This window comes from Pavona decussata, unplaced genomic scaffold (assembly GCF_977016875.1).
Source record: "Pavona decussata unplaced genomic scaffold, jaPavDecu1.1 SCAFFOLD_353, whole genome shotgun sequence".
NCBI lineage: Eukaryota > Metazoa > Cnidaria > Anthozoa > Scleractinia > Agariciidae > Pavona > Pavona decussata.
Window position 1 is genome coordinate 1,556,312 of NW_028145734.1, and position 22,387 is coordinate 1,578,698.

Below are 22,387 nucleotides of genomic sequence, written 5' to 3' on the forward strand. Positions count from 1 at the left end.
GAGCGCTGTTAGCTCGGGCAAAGGGGTCAACTTTTTTCTCATATAAACGCTCGCTGAAGTTGACTCGCCTGGAAGGGTGACCCTCTCTCCCGGGACAACTTTTCTCCATATGAACGGGGTCTCAGTCAGCGTGGATAGTTTGTACACCCTGCACAAGTTTTGCGAGTTGAAAAATGCTCGTCTAAAACGTGTGTACGTAATCTAAGGATATCATAAGTGCGCTTGTGCCTAGAATTGCATTTGACTGGGTGCCTTGGTGGTAAAAGACTGTCAAAAACTCGGAATCTTCTCGCTGGTTGGACAAGGTCTACATACCGAATCGGGCTAAGTTATCATATTTTCGCATAACCTGGCTAGATTATGGATAGCCCCCTCTTCTGCATTCTTTCAATGACATCACTGAGACACTTCGGCAACGTATGGTGCTACCGGTCGCACAATAGAAATTGACAACATCTGCAGATGGAATACACTCTTTTCTTTTTATAAGAATATTGTTTTTCCGACCCAGGCTGATATTATTATTTTCTGTCGACGTTAGGCTGAAAATATTCTTGTGAACATTCTTAGATTATAGCGTATGACATTTTCGTTTTAGAATGTATTGGGGTATCAATTACAAGTGATTGGTCAGTCCAGTTCTATATCGAACTGTCACTACCATCGAACATTTGGCTAGTGCAGGTTTTTTTCGTTTTATTGGCTAGTTTTGCCGTACTAGAGAAAGGAAGAATTTATAGTTTAGTTAAAAAAATATAATTGTGTTGTATTTACAAATTTTCAAGACACAAAATTCTATTCTTTTCAAAATCTCAGCCTCGGGTTTATTCTTAAATATTCCTAAAATTTCGCAAATTTCAGCCTCGATATTCTTATAAAATAAATTCTTATAAAAAAAGAAAGTACCTGCTCTTCTAATAACTGATCTGAAACTGACTTGCGTCGTGAAAGTGTTCGTTCCATCTGTATCACTATATATTCTGAGGCCCAGGATCGTAGCACTGCTCTCAACTGATCTCAACTGAAAGTAAAATAATAATAATAATAATAATAATAATAATAATAATAATAATAATAATAATAATAATAATAATAATAATAATAAACCATTCCAAGCAAATTTCTATTTACAAGTTAAAAGTAGAAAAAAAAAAATTATTAAAACCTAATAATAATAATCATCATCATCATCATTATAAAGTCAATTCATAGAGTGCTTTCCATTTGCCAAAACTGACCGGCCAGATCAGCCAGTCTGTAAATCAAATGCGTTATTTTGAACGGACGGTGCTGCAAAATGTTGAAAAATAATTTGGAAATGGTACACGCTATTTTGAAGAAATTTGAGGAACTATGATAAAACTTATCTTTTAAATCGGTACATTCTGCATACGAACTGATCGGTCTGGCAGCGCGCGCTCATATTCTCAAGAGATTTTTCTTGCCTAAAGTGAAATTGTTGCATGTTGTTTAATTTTCGATAGAATTTTAATGACCTTTGAGTAAACAGACGTTCGTTTCGCGGTGCCACCGCAGGGTCTGTCTGTTTACTCAGGCTAGGAAAAAGCCGAATTGGAGCACTCTGCGTATTGTCCGCGGCTTTTTTCCTCGCCCGCTCGGCTACATTGTATTTAGAAAGGAACTGCTGACAGCCTTCTAAATCGAGAATTAATAACAATGTGAGAAGGCGTTTGAGAGAGAATTAAGAACGCAAGGAAATAGATTAACGAAATACAATGTTAATGCCAAAGGAGAATAAAATATGATTAAGGTAAAGAGTTAACTAAATTTCCTGGCTTTGTCGTTGTATTGCTTAACAAACAATGCATCCAGAAGTGAACAACTATTGAAGTGTGGAGGGAACGTTAACCTGATTTTAAAATAAAAGCATTCTCATTGGTTCCATATGACATCACTGTTTTCACGGATGCCGCATAAAGAAACTCGGGTAATACCCCACCAAAATCATGATTACCATGCACCAATCTCGTACCCAGAGTCCTCAGGCTTTTTGGTCAGCGGGGCGGCGCCAGGAGAGACTCTGGGATAATTGCCTGATTTCATACCGTGGGGGTCTGGGTACGAGTTTGTGTATTATGGGTTATGGGACTCAACACCCACATAGCCGGAAAGAGCACACCGCCCTTTACAACATTTCCAAGTTTGGTGTTGATCAAGCTAATATTAGGAAAGATACAGCCATTCAAAAACTCCAAATTTTACTAAGAAATGTATGGAACGCCGGACGTGTATCCGGCGTTCCATACATTTCTTAGTAAATTTTTAAGTTTTTGAATGGCTGTATCTCGCCTAATATTAGCTTGATTGACACCAAACTTGAGGATGTTGTAAAGTTCGATGTGCTCTTTCCGGCTATGTGGGTGTTGAGTCCCATAACCCATAATACACAGACTTGTACCCAGACCCCCACGGTATGAAATCAGGCAATGGAATAGACTCTGGGATAGTGTTTTACCGTCCTACTGTCATAGGACGGTAAAACACGGCAAAATGTAAGCAGTTTAAACTGATTACTGCCCCTGTTGCAAAAAATTGTTTTAGGAAAATATCATTATATCAGTCAGTTTGGGAGAAAAAGCGGTAGGAGAAGGAATTGGTGAAGCCGTTCGCAAGTATGGAAACATTAAACGTAATAGAGAGGACATCGGTGTCGTCAACGTACTAAATATTTCGAACATGTTATTTACTAGTGAAGGTTATCATGGAAAAATAGAGAAGTTCTTTAACATCTATAAACCTTGTTGTGGATAAAAATTTGGAGATGACTGATCTGTTGTGGAGTGGAGTCCATCTCAGGTTGCCGTTTCGATTAATTCCCTTTCGGTTTTGCCACAAGGGAAACTCTAAAGACATCTCCACGATGATCAAACGCCGCACACGAGAGCAAAAGTTTCACTTTTTTCAGTCACGGCCCATGGCCAGCTTGCCAAAGAAAAAAAATCCAGAAAGTATTCCCCCTTTGAGGCGGAGGTAATATTATATGGTGTGTTGAACATTTTTCTTAAATTTTGAGAGATTTTGTTTTGAGAAATTTTGTCAGATTTTGTTCTCACTGTTCCATATTCCATGCAAAATAAGAACAATTAGTTATTTGTCCTAAAAAGTGTAAAAGGCCGTGGTGTTAGGTTACCTTCAGATGAAAGTTTAATCCCAAATGTAAAAGTACATACAGATTTGAAGATTACTTATTTCCCGCACGTACACAGACAAACAAATGAGCCTCTGTATGGGTACCCACGGTCTTCGTTTTCTTCGCGATTTTTTCGCAAATCTTCGTTTTTTTAGGAAGATCTTCGTTTTTTCGGATTGAAATCGTTTAAACGTTTAGTCAGTGTTATTCACAGTTGATAAGTATTTCACTTCAATAGAAAATTGCATAACTCACTGTTTAAATCCACGAAAAGCAATATAAACAGTTATTGAAACAATAAAGGATTGTTGGATTCTTTGGCGACATCTTAACCCCATTTTAACATGCTAGCAACTGATGAGATTCCAAGAAATCGAAACTGCAGTCTTGCATGAGAAACAACATTAGACACTCGCAAGAAGAAATTCAACCAGCATCCTAGAGGCTCACAAGAGAGTTGTCTGTCTTAGCTTTAAATATCTGCTGCGGATACGAGCTAACCAAAATAATGGAGGTACGTGTCAGCTCTAAGAACACAATAGCTGTTTTTTAGATAAGAAGCAACTCAGAGAGCTAAAAGACAGCCCAACAAGCTATAGCTCTCGAAAGCGATGATAAGCTTTGTAAAGACGAGGATCTGTTGGACACTCTTATCCGTGCAATCTTCACGCAGCGAGATACAATAGCAGAAGCATTAATTCACGAGTTAAGAAATCCACGGATCCTGTATCCTTACAGATAACATTTATTTAGCGCTACCTAAAATCTTGAAGTCAATCCAAGCCGATAACCCTTAACAAATGCCACAGACTTAGCATACACAATGGCATATCAAAACCTAATCCTTACGGCTCTTAGTGATCAGTAAGAAACCCTCCATTCAGTATATTTGATAATTCCCCCTCTGGCTCACGATCAAGACAAACACCATTAAGAGCGGTCGCATCACATTTTGATCTAAAGGGAAGATTCTCTTATACAAAAGGAAATCGCTTAAAGACATGCTTGTAAAACCAAAACGGACCCACAACGGGAGTCGCGCAGGTCTGTCAACCCAATTCAGAACATACAGAAATGTGGTCAAATGCCAAAATTCAGAAATAACAGATATTTTCTGTAGTGTTTACGAATTTTAACAGTTTTATATCTAAGTTCAATTTGATCACGCAAATTTAGGTCAATTTTCAGATCTTCGCTTCAATCTTGAGATCTTCGTTTTTTCCACGGTGATCTTCGCGTCTTCGATTTCTTCGGAAATACCCATAGAGAGTCTCACAAATAAAAGAAAAAAAAAACTCAAGTAGTGGAGTGGAGGCTCAATAAAAGATACCATGAGGCTTATGAATATTAAGCCTCCTCAATCTTAAAAATATACAAAAGTTATTACATAATGTATTGCTTGGAGTTTTTATATAACTAAACACTGATGTACACTGAGCTTAAAATAAAGATGGCAAAAATTTGAAGGTAATGATAGTTTAACTGTACTCTGTTAATGTGCTGCACATTAATATATGTAAGCAAAAATAATCTAACTTTTTTAAAAATTTATTTTTCCCTTCATCTGACAAAACATGCAAATACTCCATTGAAGAAGTATGAGACAAGAAAACTGTGGGTTCCCTTGCAGACAAATATACCTGTTGAGAGGCCAAGGCAATTATGCTGTTGCAAAGTGTGCAATCATGTCTAAAGTCGAAGTACCAGTTGTTTAAAAACAAATAGATGAGTAGTGGTGTGACTTTCTGTGCTATATGTTATAAGGAAGAACACCAAGTCTTCCCTTGAAGGGTTCAATTGGAACGCTATTATGGGGAGATACAGGAGAAGGCCCCTGCTCGATTTCATTCTAATGCAACTGTACCTGTTGTACATAAACATGGAAGCCAAGTACCCCAAGTTTGTGTGGCATATGACCTGGAGATAATGCTTTGCAGCCTTGTGCAGAAAGCTAAGTGACCACTTTCATCATAATTATATCCTTATCAAACACTCCACTTGTAATTGGCAAATTTACTAACATAATTATTTTGGCAGTGGGTGGATTTTACTGAATAATTTGGTGAAAAAAACCCCTTCTATCATGTCTTCATGTAATATTCATTCATGTAATTCTTATTGCTAGTAAATATTAGCAAGAAATTTGTTGTAGCCAGCAGGTTTAAGCATAAAAATTATACTTCTCAGGGAATCATATCGTTTATTGTTATTTTGCACTGATAATCAAACAAAAGAAAAACTTTCAGACACTACAATAGTAGCTTGAAGAATGAACAAGTCTATAAAATATATATGTTGAACATTCCAAGGATTCCAATGGGTCCTTTACTCCCTTCCCCTTTTACTGTTGGGGGTAACTAATAAAATTACGTGTATAACCATTATCTCATCAAGTATATAGAATTTTTAAGTGTAATTTGCTAACATAACTGTTAATTATAGAGTGATTATAGATGAAACATAAAGTTTTACAGTCAATGCTTGTTAGACCCCCCCCCCCCCCCAAAAAAAAAATAATAATAATAAATTACTATTCAATATATTTTGTGGGTTAAAGAAACATCACTAGCCTTATTGTTTATTCTGTTAACCTGCTTAAAAGAAATTTGAAACATCTTTAGATACAGTTTTGTAACTGATAGTATGACAAATTTATATGATTTTGAATTATTATTTTGAAATGTGTATTTATATTGTTCTAGACCTTTGATCAATGCAGCTCACTAGGCTTGGTCCAATCCCACAAACATATTAATAGACACAAACTAATAGACAATCAGAGCCCAGGAAGGGCTTGAACTAAGAGTCACGTTTGACAATTTTCAGTTTTAGTTCTCAGCTAACATTATTGTCAAGGGACCACAAATTCCCACAAGCGCTGTATAATTTACACAGTTCAGCAAAGGTCTCACAACACTGCAGTGCCAATCATTCAGGATATTGGGGAGTTTGACAATAGCAATTATCTGTCGTCAAAGCAAGAGCTGCAAGATCAGAGAAGAGATTATATTATACTATTCAGCTGCAGAGTGTTGGTTGAGTATAAATAATACTTCCCTTGCCTGAAGTCAATTAAATGTGTGATACCAAATCACATCACCATCCAGTACTCAAAAGAAATGGCAAATTTTCAGAAATTATCAATTTACCAGCAATGTGCCCTAATCAATCAGAATACATTAGGTAATGTGAGTTGACTCAGCTCTTAGTTAAAGTGTACACTCCATAACCAGATGAAGTCAGATCAGGCCCCACCAAAATTTTGTCAATTTATAATATAAACACAATTTCCCCAATCTATTGACCCCTTCTCTGTGCTTCCTACACTGCACCCAAATTTATAAGAGAACTTAAATAAGATAGTTTTAAATTATTTTACCTTGATTACATGTATACAAGAACAGACTATAAGGAGATTATATGCACGGTAGAGAAATTGACTGACTAAATGAAATACCATAGTCAGGATATCAACAGTCTCTCAACAATCACATTGTAACCAATTTACTGATGAGAGGTGGCATGATTATCACTCTCCATACAGTTCTCATATATAATTATTACTCTGCTATTCTGCAGAATAGCTAACAAATTAAACCTCAACACAACTCACTATCCTTATTTTCAAAGCCTGTTGGCACAATTATCCAACCTCTGTTATACTACTTCATTTTATTTCTAGATAGATTATTAGTATACCTGGGATCAACTCTACAGCACTAGAAGCATTCAAGATGTGAGCACTCTCTATCAGTTTTGCCAAAAGCTAGGCAAAAGGAATGTTTATTCAGAAAAAAAAAATCAAAGCTGCTCTTGAATTCATGGCATGGCGGTATTAAATATGCTGATGTTGAAATTGTACTTAAGCTTGCATTCGAACACATATGATATTCTTAAATTCAAGCGTGCACACAATTCAGTCTAATAAAATTAAAACATTTTGAGACAAAAAAAACTTAATTTACAACAGTAAATATTACTAATATTAAGAGGTGATTTAAATTATTGTCAAATGGTAACATGTATATATGTGTTCATTGAATCCCATTTGGACATCAACTGTTAAGGGAAGGGGAGAAGGTAATTTGAACATAAATTCAATACACAGTCAGCTGCTCAGTTCTGTGAGAGGAGAAGTGATGGTTCCTTTTTATTTGTAAGTATAAACAATACTGAAAGAAATATGTTACTTGTCTGTTGTAGCGACGTCGAAAAAAGTCCACCTTTCGCTCGCTCTTACATGAAAAAAATCCAGTTGCTTTGATCCGCTCTTACGGGAAAAAATCCAGTTCCTTTTGATCGCGTGTAAGAATCAATTTTGGCTTTCTCGAACACTTTCAAGGCCTGATAAAACCTTCAGGCCCAATAACAGTAACACGGCTGCCACTTTGGGGCATTTGACTTCCGTTTTAATCTTAAGCATGCGCACAAAGACCGGAATCCCACGTTTTCTGGGATAAGAAATTCCATTATCCCAGCAATCTCGTACCCAGAGTCCTCAGGCTTTTTGGTCAGCGGGGCGGCGCCAGGAGAGACTCTGGGATAATGGCAATCTCGTACCCAGAGTCTTCAGGCTTTTTGGTCAGCGGGGCAACGCCGGGAAGACTCTGGGGACATCAAATTTTATCACCGCAGGATTTCTGCGGTAAAACAATGGAAACCGTTACGGAACAGCCAATCAAAAAAATTGAATTTTTTCGATGTCTCCAGAGTCTTCCCGGCGTTGCCCCGCTGACCAAAAAGCCTGAAGACTCTGGGTACGAGATTGGGATAATGGAAAAATATAATTTTTTTGATTGGTCGTCTGCATAACAATGGAAGACCGACAGGAAGTCCGTTGGTCATTTGTGGAAGTTAACCAAACCGGAAACCCCCCGAACCAACTTCCCAGTTTTGGAGGGAGATTTGAAATGTCAAACTCGGAGCTTTGTAATTTTTATGTGTGTGTCACGGTTTTTTTTTTATATCGCCTCCATTTACCCCTTGCTTAAAGCACACCAAAAATTAGAAACACTCCAATTCAAAGACGAGTTTTGAATTATGTCATTGTCAGTGCAACAATTTTTAGCCGACGAAACATCAGTCGTTTTAGCGTGGGAAGTTGCACTACTGCCATACGATGGTAAAACACGGCAAAATGCAAGCAGGTAAAGCAGCTACTTACCTTGTTGTGGATGAAAATTTGGAGATGAAGAGATCTGTTGTAGAGCGAAGTCCATCTCAGGTTGCCGTTTCCCCTTCGGTTTTGCCACAAGGGAAACGCTGAAGACATCTCCACGATGATCAAACGCCGCACACGAGAGCAAAAGTTTCATTTTTTTTTTCAGTCACGGCCCATCTTGCTAAAGCTAGCTAACCACTCAGAAAAAAATTCCCCCTTAGAGGCGGAGGTAATCTATTTTATTTTCAGCATTATAATGGTGTGTGGAACATTTTCTCAAATGTTGAGAGATTTTGTTTTGAGTGTAAACGTTTAAAAGTGTGAAAGGCCGTTGTTTTATAGGTTACCTTAAGATGAAAGTTAAGTCTCAAATGTAATAGCCAGTGAGTACATACAGATTTACAGTAGAGGGGCAGTTGAGAATAAAGACTTGTTGTCTGCTACTTACAACCATCTTCTCTGCAAGAAAGTCAACACATTGTGACAGTGAAGTAGCCACCCAACTTGACCTGTTAAAGAACAGGTGTAGATAATACTGAAGAAAGCTGGTCGTCCAAATGCAGATATACTTTAAAAATATTTACATTTATTTATTTCCCAACGTACAGAGACAAACAAATAAAAGAAAAGTATACGTGGAGAGGAGGCTAAGAGTCCTAAGAAACCATGGGGATATTAAGCCTCCTCAATCTTAAAATACAAAAGTTACAATATTGCTTGGAGTGTTTATAAAACCAAACATGTAATGCACTCTGAGTTTAAAATTAAGATGGCAAAAATTTAAAGGTAACGATAGTTTAATTGTACTCTGTTAAAGGCTGTATATTAATATGTAAGTAAAAATGATCTAACTTTTTTAAAATGTTCCTTTTTTCCCTTCATCTGATCACGACAAAAACATGCAAAAACTCCATTGATGAAGGATGAGACAAGGAAACCGTGGGTCCCCTTGCAGACAAATATTCCTGTTGAGATTTCCAAAGCAATTATGCTATTGCAAAGTGTGAAATCATGCCTAAAGTACCAGTTGTTGGAAAAAAATAGATGAGCAGTGCTGTGACCTTCTGTGTTATATGTCATAAGGAAGAACACCAAGTCTTCCCTTGAAGGGTTCAATTGGGACACAATTATTATTGAGGAGATACAGGAGGTCTCTGCTCGATTTCATTCTACTGCAAGTGTACCTGTTGCACATGAACATGGGAGCCAAGTACCCCCCGTTTGTGTAAAATATGACCAGATGATGTTTGCACAGCCTTGTACAAAAAGTGACCACTTTCATCATATATCCTTGGTATCAAACACTCCACTTGTAATTGTGAGATTAACTAACGTAATTATTTTGGCAACCTTTCCTATCATTTCTTCATGTAATTATTAAAACAACTTTAACACAAAGGACACTAAAATCAATTACCCTCCTTAAAAACGTTTCCCTTTTTAATATTACTCATTTAAACAACAAAAATATTAAATATTTTCCACAATGATGATAACAATAACAAATATCATTATTATTATTATTATTATTATTATTATTATTATTATTATTATTAAGGAGAGGGTGCGGTCCAGCCGCTTGGGGTTGGTGAAGTAATACGGAGGATAATTGGGAAGTGGGTGATGAGAGAAACACAACCCAATGCCGTCAAAGCAAGCGGCTCACTGCAGGTGTGCGCAGGCCATAAAAGTGGGAGTGAGGCTGTTATTCATGCAATGCACAATATTTTTGACACCAATGGAATAGACGCTGTTCTTCTTGTTGACGCCTCTAATGCCCTAAACAGTTCTGCTGCAGATCTTTGGTCAATGCAGCCCTCTAGACTTGGTCCAGTCCCACCAAACATTATGCAATATGCTGGATGACCTAGATTGTGGCATGATAGACCATTAGAGTCCAGGAAGGGCTTGAACTAAGAGTCAATAGTTTTTTTGATTTTTAGGTCTTAGCTAACATTATTGTCAAGGGACAACAAATTCCCACAAGCACTGGATAATTTACACAGTTCATTACTTTTGACAGGGTGTCCAGCAAAGGTCTCAACAACACTGTGCCAATCATTCAAGATATTGGGGAGTTTGACAATAATAATTATCTGTTGTCAACACAAGAGCAGCAAGATCAGAGAAGAGATTATATTATACTACTCAGCAGAGTGTTGGTTGAGTACTTCCCTCGCCTGAAGTCAATAATTAAAAGTGTGATACCAAATCAGATCACCAATCCAGTACTGAAAAGAAATAGCAAATCCTTCAGAAATTATCAATTTACCAGTTGTACCCTTTAATCAAAATAAATTAGGTAATGTGTGTCAGTACCTGAGCTATCTGACTCAGCTCTTAGTTAAAGAGTACACTTCACAACCAAATGAAGTTGGGCCCCACCAATTTATGTAAATTAATAAATAAACACAAATTCCCCAATCTATTGACCCCTTCCCTGTGCTTCCTATAGTACACACCCAAAAATATGAGAACTCACATAAGATAGTTTTAATTTTACCCTGATTAAATGTACAAGGAGGAGTACTGAGGAGATTATATACATGGTACAGAAATTGACTAAGTGAAATATCATAGTCAGGATATCGACAGTCTCTCAACAATCACATAACTAATTTATTGATGAGAGGTGGTGACCACTCTCTAAACAGTTCTCATGTAAATACTCTGTGGTTGGGCATAAAAGTTAACAAACCTCAACACAACTCACTGTCCTTATTTTCGTAGCCTGTGCCAGGAAAAACTTTGGTACTAGGTAGTATTGGGATTTGAATTGAATAAACCAAACATGCATTGGAATGCATTTAAAACACTGTTAAAAAATTAATACTACTTCATTTTATTTCTAGATATATAGTATACCTGGGAGCAACTCTACAGCACTAAAACCATGCAAGATGTGAGCACTCTCTGTCAGATTCGTCAGAAGTTTAGTCTGAAATGTCAGCTGTCTCCTCTCCCTAACCCACAGGGGGCACATCCCCAGTGGGTTAGGGAGAGGAGATGGCTGACATTTCGGACTATCAGAAGCTTGGCAAAAGGAATGTCTATTCAGAAAGAAAAACTTCAAAGCTTCTCATGACATGACATTCAGGACAGATGTATAAAAATGTGCTGATGTTTAAATTGTGCTAGCTTGCAATTGAACAGATATAACATTCTAATTATAATTATATAAAGCGTGCACACAATTCATTCTATTGCAATTAAAAAAGGGGCAAAAAAAAACTTTACAACAGTAAATATCAAGAGGTGATTTAAATTGTCAAATGATAACTTACACTATGTGTTCATTGAAGCAATTAATAATTAATAATAAGACAACTTAAACAAATCCCATTTGGACATAAACTGTAAAGGGAAGGGGGAAGGTAATTTAAACATAAATTCAACACACAGTCAGCTGCACAGTTCTGTGAGAGGAGAAGGGATGGTTCCTTTTTATTTGTAAGTATAAAAAGTAATAAAGAAATAATTATGTTATTTACTTGTCTGTATGTGTTGTAGCAATGTCAAATCAAGTCCACCGTTCGCTCGCTCTTACAGGATAAAAAGTCCAGTTGCTTTGATCCGCTCTTACGGGAAAAAAATCCAGTTCCTTCGATCGCGTGTAAGAATCAACTTTGGCTTTCTCGAACACTTTCAAGGTCCGATAAAACCGTCAGGCCCGAAAACATCAACGTGACTGCCATCTTGGGGAATTTGACTTCCGTTTTAATCTTAAGCATGCGCACAAAGACCGGAATCCCACGTTTTCTGGGATAAGAAATTCCATTATCCCAGAGTCTCTCCTGGCGCCGCCCCGCTGACCAAAAAGCCTGAGGACTCTGGGTACGAGATTGTTATCCCAGCGCCGCCCCGCTGACCAAAAAGCCTGAGGACTCTGGGTACGAGATTGACCATGCACCAATGTAGCGTGGCCGTCTGTAACAAACAGTCTCTGTATTAAAAATGGCGCCTTGAACGTGTACAAGAGGTGTACCGTTTGTTTCAACGGAAAGATAATACAGTATCTGAAGGAAATAACATGGTAAGTTTTTCTATTAAGAAGACCAACGATATTTTCACTGTTTTGACACGGTTTCTTGTTTACGACACGCGATAAAATTCCATTTGCACTTGAGAAGAGTAAGCAGTTGGCTCGGTAAATATGTCAAATTGTTAGCGGCTAGATTTGTCTCGAAAATTAGTTCGATTGTTCCCTGGACTGTACGGTTCTGTTGACGACGATGCATTACTCGAAGTTTCACAAAATCATTAGTCAACATGTTGCAATCATCACAGAGAAGATTTGAAACTTTTTAGTCAGTTTAATCTTTCCTATTCAGTAGTTGCTTATACAATCTTCAATGTGAAGCTTCTCTTTGAAATCAGGTAGACTATTAGCTCTATAGATGACTGAATCGAAGTTGTAGTACATTTCATGTTCCATGACATTCGAATGTATTTCAGTGATGCTTTTTGACGACTTTAAACCATCTGAAAAAAAGGAAGAATGGTGGAAAATAAAAACAACTAGATAGCTAAAACTAGTCAGACCTTCCCTCGTAGCCAGCAAGCGACTTGGTTTATTGTTTACTTCTTGTTCGGAGATGTTAGCATCTGTATTTATGCATTCCGAATGGAAATAAACCCCTAAACGGTTTTAATCTCAAAACTGTTCCCGATCGCAGTAACTTTCTCGTTATATCTTTTAAACGGTCTGGTTCTGCGTGTCAGTTACAGCGCTGATCGCGCAAACAGTAAATGGGATGAGACAAGTTATCAGCCATTTTATGACCAGTGTGCTTAAGCCACTCGAGACATGGATTGGAGTTAAGCGAAGGCAAAGAAGTAACTGTAGTCAGCCGTCTAAGTTTTTGTTGGGGGTACTGAGACGGATCGTAACGATTGAGATGCGAAGACTGTGCTTAAAGTTTATTTTTACAAATGCAAAAGCTGAGAACCATATCGTTTAAAACGCCGGTTAAATCTGATTACCATGAACGATATAATAATTATAATTTTAATAGTTCTCAATCACGCTGGGCGGAATAGTTTTGATTTTGGGGAGACATTTTTAAGAAGGTCCTCAATTTACTAAGTCGTACATCCTCAGTGCATGGCTATTGTCCCATCATGGGGAATTAAGTTTTAAGCGGGAGACCACGACTACTGTGGCAATAAACTTGCGGTGTCTGAAAGATGTCCACTGCCATCAGGGGAAGTGGGTGGGTAAAAACTAGTTACTTGACAGTGATGTTCCGTTGAACTGTCCAGATATTAAAACGATACTATTCAAAAAGAGATTCTTGGCGAAGTGTCGAAATTTTCTTTCCCGAGGACGCTGGGTTCGAGGCTGGCGATGAAGCAAACAGGCTGGTTGCATTATCATTGCATCATCTTCTTGAATTATTAAGTTAGTAAAAAGGTCTAAACCCAGCTCAGTAGTCTTTAGACCACTTCAAACGAAACAAAGGCAATGGACTTATTGATTTAACAAGTTGATTCCGTAAGCAGACGAAATGGTAAGCCTAATTTTCACAAGTTTGTAAACTTTATTCTTTCCTAGTACAGTTAACAAGTCACACATGCATGAGCAGGATAAATGCAAATTTTCGTTTACTTTCAGTCATGTTTTGACTGGGGAGTCAAGATTCGTAACGTCTTGCTTTGTTTTCAATGATCTATTGATTAAGATCGTGGGATTCTGTTTAGATCTCTTCTCAATACAGGGAAGCTTCGTTTTATCATAAACATGAAATGTGAACTTATTGAACCTATCTCAGATTCATGCTATCACGATACACAGTAAAACGGATACCATTTCCGCGAAAATGCTGGAGTTTCTACGAGTTTCTAATCGTTTACATTTGTGTTTACTATACAAGGCACTAACCTTGTATGTTCTGATTCTTTGCAAGGCGGCTGATGAGATGCTGTTATTTATCGCGAAGTATTATCAGGTTGAAGCTAAAAGATACTTTAGTTCGAAAAGGATCGATCGACCCCAGGTCAACAAAGCTCTATTCAGTAGCGCATCCATGCTTGATGTCGCACGTACAAAATCAAACATCGAAGGTTCTGTATCCGTAACTCAAATCCAGTGCTCTTCGAAATAATGTCAGAGTTAAAACGAAGTCAGAGAGAAATAACGCCTCTAGCAAATTGAACAATTTACAAACCAGCGCGCTCGAACGTGCGGCCAGCTGTGCGGAACACCCAAGGAGAAAATTTAAGAGCGGCTGCCTGTAAGAATCGAGAACTGCATTTCAGCGACCACTTGGTCGAGTTTCTGATATTTTGTCTGAAGATACCCTTGGATTAACTATTTTCGAAAATCATATTTTAAAGTTTCAAGGAATTTTATTTTTTGAGAAAATTGCAAGAGTTTGAAATGCGGCCTAGGTGCGGTCACGGGCCGATGAAAACCGCGAAAATTTAGGTCAAAGAACGAAGCCCCGTTCACGGTGTAAAATAACCCAATGAACTTGAAACTTTACACAAACCTAGACCAACCATCTCACAAGAGAATTAATACAATAAACATTCCAAACTCGCTGGCTGCTTTCTAAAGCATGCAGATTTGTGCACGCTACTCAAAATGGCCTTGAAACTAATGCCCATTTTCATTGAAATAAAAGTGTTTCTGGTATGTCATTTTCTCTAAATTAAATGTCATATCTCAAAAGGCGAAGAAAAGAACTTTATTTGTGCCAAGTTTCAAGCTCTGATTCAAACTCTTTCCCACTCAAGGAAGATCGAATATGCGTGTGATACTTGCGGCTCGCAATTCACGTCACGAATTATGAGATCAGAACCGATTTACAAACACTTGACGTCTGGAGCCCGTGAATGTTTCCAAACATCACATATTGGGCTCTAAAACTAATCAGACGGACTGAAGACAGCCATTCAATGTTTCTCGATCCCAGATTTCTTTCCTACTCTGCTCTAAAATAATATAACAAGATGCCCCTCTAATGGCATTACACGGAATGCTTAATGTAGCCCCAATTATTCCCCATTGTATGTTTCGTAGATATTTAAAAAATATCCTCCCTTGGCCATTGAAATAATTGTCTGAATGGTTTTATTCAGATATATTGCGTGATACTTATCGTTGTGTTACTAGGAATCATACCAGAAATAACTATGCAATAACGTCATGACCCCGCTGAACTGGTCTGGCCTCCTCTAGCTCTAATCCTTCGCGTTGATCATTCGATCTGTTTTTTAAAGCGGATTTTCTTTGCTGTGAACTCTCCCAATTTCCGCCGTTTCAACTGTCGAGTACTACCTAGAAGTTATTATTTCGATTTACTGCTTGAAAAAGGTTGGTTTTCTCTCTGAAAACGGCAGATCCGGAGTCTTAAATTCAGACATGTGGCCGCCATTGAACGAAAACAACTTTGCCAGATGATGATTTGCTTTGACGTCACACAAGTAGAGATGAGTGGGTCCCCTCCCTCGTGATATACGCGCAGATAATGGAGTTTGATTGGGCCGCTTTTGTTCAAGACAATCCAAACAATAGATCCCTTCTGGGAGAGGGAAGAATTTAATCTAGTTTTAATGAATAAATCAAATGATAATTTGACGTCACACAGAAGTGATGAGTGGGTCCCCTCTCTCGTGATATGTGCCTGAAAAATAGATTTTGATTGGGCCGCTTCTGTTGAAGACAATCAGAACAAAATATCCTTACTAGGGGAGGACAGAGTTTAATGCATAAATTAATGTGCACATTTGCGACACCGATGAAAAAAAAGATACCCGACCGAAACCTAGACACGTCATGCCCTGCGGGCATTCCGTGTAATTATTCCGGTCAATTATGCACCTATCAATGTTTTCCCCGACCCGGGGGAGGGCGGGCATACACGGGCATTTGACTCGAGTTCTCATCCCGTGGGTAGGGATTTTGATTTTATTTGACATCCCGGAGACCCCAGGGTCGGGCGATTTGGCATTTACTGGTTACCAGTCTCCAATCTGTTTAGGAAAGTGCCGATCGCTCGATGGAAGATTTACTGCGTCGCAATATATATGTTTGTATGCAGCTTTTTGTGACGCAGGTGGTACATTGTCGAGATTCCGTTTTAATACGTTTTACTCTTGTTGTTGTTTTATTCGTCTGCGATCGAAAGTTTTTATCAGTTGAGAACCAAAGTGAGAAGAACTGAGCTGCGGGTGTGGAACCGTGACATAGCGGACTCGACAGACTGGGATGCAGAAATAGCTAGAAAAAGCTTCTATGGTTTTCAGTCCTCAACCTGACAATATTACACCAGATAAAAAAATCACCATAAACGTGCTTAAAAGCAACAGGGACGACCCTGGTCATTCTGAATACCGCTGACAAAATCGAGGAAGGTTTACACCTGTTTACAACAACTATCAGACGATAAGTTTTATAAACTTCTTCCCTCACCTATTGTGGTAGAGACAGCCCGAAAAGTCAAACAAGTTGTTCTCAACTTATACTGTTCGGGACACATCGATTCAATGAGCTCCAAATGGTTAAATGATGTTCAGGATAAGATACACGCTGACTAAAATACGCAAGAAAGTATCAGTCGGCCGACCAATAGTCTCCGGCAGCAGTGGCCCAACCGAGTGTATTTCTAGCTTTGTCGATTCACTTTTACAACCGATCGCAGTTAGTCAAGGATCATATTTTGAAAGACACTACCGACTTCATAAATTTCATTAAAAACACGCCTATAACAGAGAACACTTTACTAGCTACACTTGACGTTAGTTCTCTTTACACAAACATCCCTCATTAGGGAATGGACGTTGTTTGCCGTCAATACGAAACACACTATGGGCCAGAACCTCCAATTCCCGTAAGCCAATTAAGGGAATTAATACGACTCATTTTAGAAGAGAATTCTTTTAAATTTACTGAAAGACAATACGTACAAATTCACGGCATCGCAATGGGAACTAAAATGGCCGTCGCCTTCTCCGTCATTTTCATGGTGGATCAAGAAGAACGACTCCTATCTGCTAGTCCTTTCAAACCCTCTGTATGGAAAATTAGATGACGTCGTCAGTTTGCGGGACATGCCATCTAGAGAAATCCGAGATTTCGTTGACTTCGCTAACTCTTTGATTCCATCCCACATTAAAATTTACAAATGAGCTGTCATCTACAAATGCTGTTTTCCTTAACACCAAGGTCTTCAAGGGCCCCCGATTTTCAACTCTTAAATTATTAAATGTACACACTCATTTTAAACCAACCGAAATGTTCCAATACACTCACTTCTCCTCCTGCCACCCTTTAAACACACAAAAAAAGGGTTTATTAAAGGAGAAGCACTTCGCCTCAGTCCAAGAGAATTTTGAGCAAACGAGACTTTAAACTACGCTCTACAACAGAGGCTATACTGAATCATTTAAAAATGTTCTCAATGAAGTTCAATTCTCGAACAGAATGAGACTGTTCGGACAAAACCAAAGAAAAAGAATGAGTGTTTGCCATTTGTCACTACTTACAATCCGGCTTTACCAAATCTAAAAAAAGATTCTAATGAAGCGCTGGCATCTTATTCAAAACCAGCTTGGCTTCTCAAAAATATTTAAAAACGAACCGATTGTAGCCTACAGGAAGACTAAATCCCTCCCTTGCCGCGCAAAACTCCTTCCACTAAAACAACAATCATAAAAGAACAAGAAGCCTTACCTTTACAGTAATATGCACAACAAGGAACGGTTTACCCACCGTTACATCACAAGGCGGTAATTACAAATTTGTGTACTTAATTTAGTTGATCTCCCGAGTGCGAGCGTAGAAGCTGAAGACTTGAAGACTTTATTAAAAAAAATGTCTACTGGTCTTTCAAGTTCATGTTTGTACAAGAGATAAAATGCAGCACTTTGTTATTCTCTCTGCGGGAGAGTTCAAAGATTCAGATTCCAAGGTCAAAGTTGACTTGTACATGTATTTCTAGAGTGAGCATTTCATAGTTTCTATTAAAACCAAACAGGAGCATTATATTTCAAGTTCATGTTTGTACAGGAGATATGACAGCAATAAAATGCGCATTGAACAAGAGCGCCTTAGTTTGCTCAAATGCATTTACCACTGCCCAAACCCAGGGGTGGGGGGATTTGACCACAAAGTTGCGCCCAACAGTAGGGGCTTTTGACACGAAAAAAATGAAAATGTCAAATGCCCGTGGGTATGCCCGCCCTCCCCCGGGTCGGGGAAAACATTGATAGGCGCATTAGCCTACGAAAGATATGCAACAAATTTGCATACCGTTTCGATGTCGCAGGAAAGAGTAGTGCAAATCATACTTTACAGCTCCTTTATCTTCTTAAATGAAGTAGTCGATCAGTAAAATGGAGAAAAGCGTGTGATTTCGCTCCTGTCGTGTTGTTTTGAGTGTTCGTGTTTAGCAGCGACGGCTCAAATCAATAAGCCAATGTGACACTTAACAACTGTAACTCGATATTCACTTTGCTGATGTGGGTAACGCGCACGTGATCCTGGCCAGGCACTTGCGCGTTCAGGGCGCTTTTAGAAAAGTACTGCTTGTGGACAAAGCTACGACTACCCTGTCTACCCTGGTGATGATGACCTTGACGAGTTTAAGGACTGTTCAAGAGATCTGAGAGCCCACCTTTCGAGCCTTTGTTTTTTCCGCGAAAAAAATCGACGTTCAAGTATTAGTGTCATTTTTTGGTTTTTTGACTTACAGTAATGCAGATCCTGGAACGTGGATTTTTTGCGAAAAAAATCTATCCATAACCACCATCCGCACAATTAAAAATATAAAATTTGTAACTTTGAGGGTATCAGAGTAGTGAATTCCCCACCGACCAATCCGACCTCCCCCACCCTCATCCCCCTGGCGATAAGTGTCAATTGTGGTTAAGAAGAAGGAGAAGATAGGAATCTTGCCAGCCTTGGTCTGTCTGGTGATGGCCACGAAAACTAACTTATTGCTAGCGCAAGCGGGTGAGGGTCGTGAACTACCTTATTACTAACACGTGCGGCTAAGGGCCGTATTTCGCCTATTCATTTTCCAATTTCAGATCTCATGTTGTTATTTTTTTCACAGGGTTGAAAGAAACTGGCAGGAACAGCGAGAAAACGGTCTAGGAGAGTAAACAATAACCACAATATTATTGACGCTTATAGCTAGAGGGGAGGGGGGAGGTCGGGTTGCTGGTCGGTGGGGAATTCACTACTATGCTCTCAAATATACAGATTTCATACTTTTAATTGTGAGGATGGTGGTTATGGATGTTTCTTTCTTTGTTTTTTCCTTTTTTTTTTTCGCGAAAAAATCGACGTTCCAGGGTATGTGTAATTGAAGTTAAAAAACGAAATGACACTAATACCTGAATTTTTTTCGCGGGAAAAAAAAAAATCAAAGCTGGCAAGATGGGCTCTTGCATCTGTTGTACAGTCATTTAGCTCGACAAGGTTTTCATCACCAGGATAGTCGTAGCTTGGCCCACAAGCAGTACTTTTCACTATTTACAGTTTCTAAAAGCGCCCTAGCCTGTACGCGCAGGATTCCATACCGAAATGCCTGACCAGGAACACGTGCGCGTTACCCACATCACCGAAGGGAATATCGAGTTATAGTTGTTAAGTGTCACATTGGCTTATTGATTTGAGCCGTCGCTGCTAAACACGAACACTCAAAACAACACGACAGGAGCAAAATCACACGATTTTCTCCATTTTACTGATCGACTACTTCATTTAAGAAGATAAAGGAGCTGTAAAGTATGATTTGCACAACTTTTTCTTGCGACATCGAAACGGTATGCAAATTTGTTGCATATCTTTCGTAGGCTAATTGACCGGAATAATTATATTATTTTAGAGTAGAGTAGGAAAGAAATCTGGGATCGAGAAACATTGAATGGCTGTCTTCAGTCCGTCTGATTAGTTTTAGGCCCAATATGTGATGTTTGGAAACATTCACGGGCTCCAGATGTCAAGTGTTTGTGAATCGGTTCTGATCTCATAATTCGTGACGTGAATTGCGAGCCGCAAGTATCGCACGCATATTCGATCTTCGTTGAGTAGGAAAGAGTTTGAATCAGAGCTTGAAACTTGGAACAAACAAAGTTCTTTTCTTTTTCTTTCGAGATATGAGATTTAATTTAGAGAAAATGACATACCAGAAACACTTTTATTTGAAAATGGGCATTAGTTTCAAGGCCATTTTGAGTAGCGTACACAAATCTGCATGCTTTAGAAAGCAGCCAGCTAGATTGGAATGTTTATTGTATTAATTCTCTTGTAAGATGGTTGGTTTAGGTTTGTGTAAAGTTTCAAGTTCATTGGGTTATTTTACACCGTGAACGGGGCTTCGTTCTTTGACCTAAATTTTCGCGGTTTTCATCGGCCCGTGACCGCACCTAGGCCGCACTTCAAACTCTTGCAATTTTCTCAAAAAATAAAATTCCTTGAAACTTTAAAATATGATTTTCGAAAATAGTTAATCCAAGGGTATCTTCAGACGAAATATCAGAAATTCGACCAAGTGGTCGCTGAAATGCAGTTCTCGATTCTTACTGGCAGCCGCTCTTAAGCAAACAAGAAGCTGTACACGGCTTGTACTCGGCGCGCTTTAACATTGGTATTTGCAGGTCAGTTGTAGTTAGGTTCTAGCAAAAGGCGCAAAGCAGCTTCATTGTGGCAGATCGTTTTGTGCCCGTGATGTTTGAGAAAAAATGTAAGGGTAGACAAGCCTTTGTTTATACGTATTTTTGGGTTACAATGATTGACATCCTCAGCTGACCGTTATTTGTAGTTTATTACATGAAACCTCTCTCAATTTTCAGTTGAGAGTAAACTTTCAGTTTGAATCCCCGAATTCTAAAAACAATGCCTCCATTTCTTAATGATTTTCTAGGAGCCGGAACAAGGATCTTCAGATTCAGGTGTGATTCATTTTTGTTTTCAGAGACTGATAAGTGTAGCCTATCTGTGTGTGCTAATGGTCTGCAGTTGAGACTTCTTTACTAAACTCCTCGTTATTTTGTGTTAGTTGTATGGACAATATTACAATATGATGCAAAACGATAACTGTGGATAGCCAAATGGAAGCTCGTTCATTTTTTACAATTAGATTCAAGCATTCATATCTACTGGGCTCTAAATCAGATTACTTTTAAGACCTTTTAATGCTAAACCGGTCATGGATAGTTTGAATCATGATTTGTAAATAACTTAGGAATCTCTCATCACAGCTTCATTTCATTACACATTGGTAAAACACTGATGAGTTTGTAGGTGCATCGGAAATGTTGTCGATTTCCCTTTTCATGGGTGCTAAGCTTGATCATTTATTCATCTAAGCGTGAGAATAACAACAGAGTTAAGTCTCTAGCAAAGTTTCTCAAACAAATTAGATGTATAAAAGTAGGTTATCCCTTCTGATCTCCTCTGAAATATTATGCATTCATTGCAGATGATCCAGAATATCGGAAGGTATTTGCTGCCCTGGATGAACTTGACCTAAGCACCTTGAAACCACTTTTCAAAGAACATCAGTTCCGGGTAATTTCTTATGTTCACTAATTACTGCTCCTTACTTACTCTACCAGACTCTAATTTTCTTGCTGGTTAAGAAAAATAAAGATGTAATCTAAAATTTGTTATCATCTATCGAAAATTATTATTTTCTTTTGCCGGACCCCCCTCCCCCTTCCGAATTGCGCTAATGCACCAGCTCAAACTGTCACTGATGGGTTTTTCCACATCTACCAGGCCATAGTTTTTTTGGTGCATGAGCCTCACTTCAATCCCACCAACACAGCTCGGCTAGTCATAAAAATTGACTGTCTCTTGATAGAAATCTGAGGAATAATATTATTGTTGCCCTGGCAAGCCTGGCAGAGGGGCAGGCTAGATTATTTAATTTTCTTGCAAAAATTGTTGAGGATGTTGAAGATGATTTCTCAATTGGTGTCTTCATCATTCGCTCTCAAGTATGACGTAACAACAATTCCATTTTATGTGTAACCAAACCGTGGACCACCTTCGTTCTAAACTTACAATTATTTTTTAACCTTCATTTCAGGATAAGACTCTGTCTTTCATAAAATCAGGG

At 38.5% G+C, this 22,387-nt stretch overlaps 2 long non-coding RNA genes across 2 annotated transcripts; both read left to right on the forward strand.

Moving 5' to 3' along the window:
- Window positions 1-2,508: 2,508 nt before the first annotated feature.
- Window positions 2,509-11,779, forward strand: LOC146453127 (uncharacterized). Its single transcript, XR_014859567.1, has 2 exons — window positions 2,509-3,177; window positions 8,701-11,779. It is a non-coding gene; the product is annotated as an uncharacterized LOC146453127 (long non-coding RNA).
- Window positions 11,780-12,219: 440 nt separating this feature from the next.
- LOC146453128 (uncharacterized) lies at window positions 12,220-22,385 on the forward strand. Its single transcript, XR_014859574.1, has 4 exons — window positions 12,220-12,345; window positions 21,191-21,215; window positions 21,746-21,834; window positions 22,358-22,385. It is a non-coding gene; the product is annotated as an uncharacterized LOC146453128 (long non-coding RNA).
- Window positions 22,386-22,387: the final 2 nt, after the last annotated feature.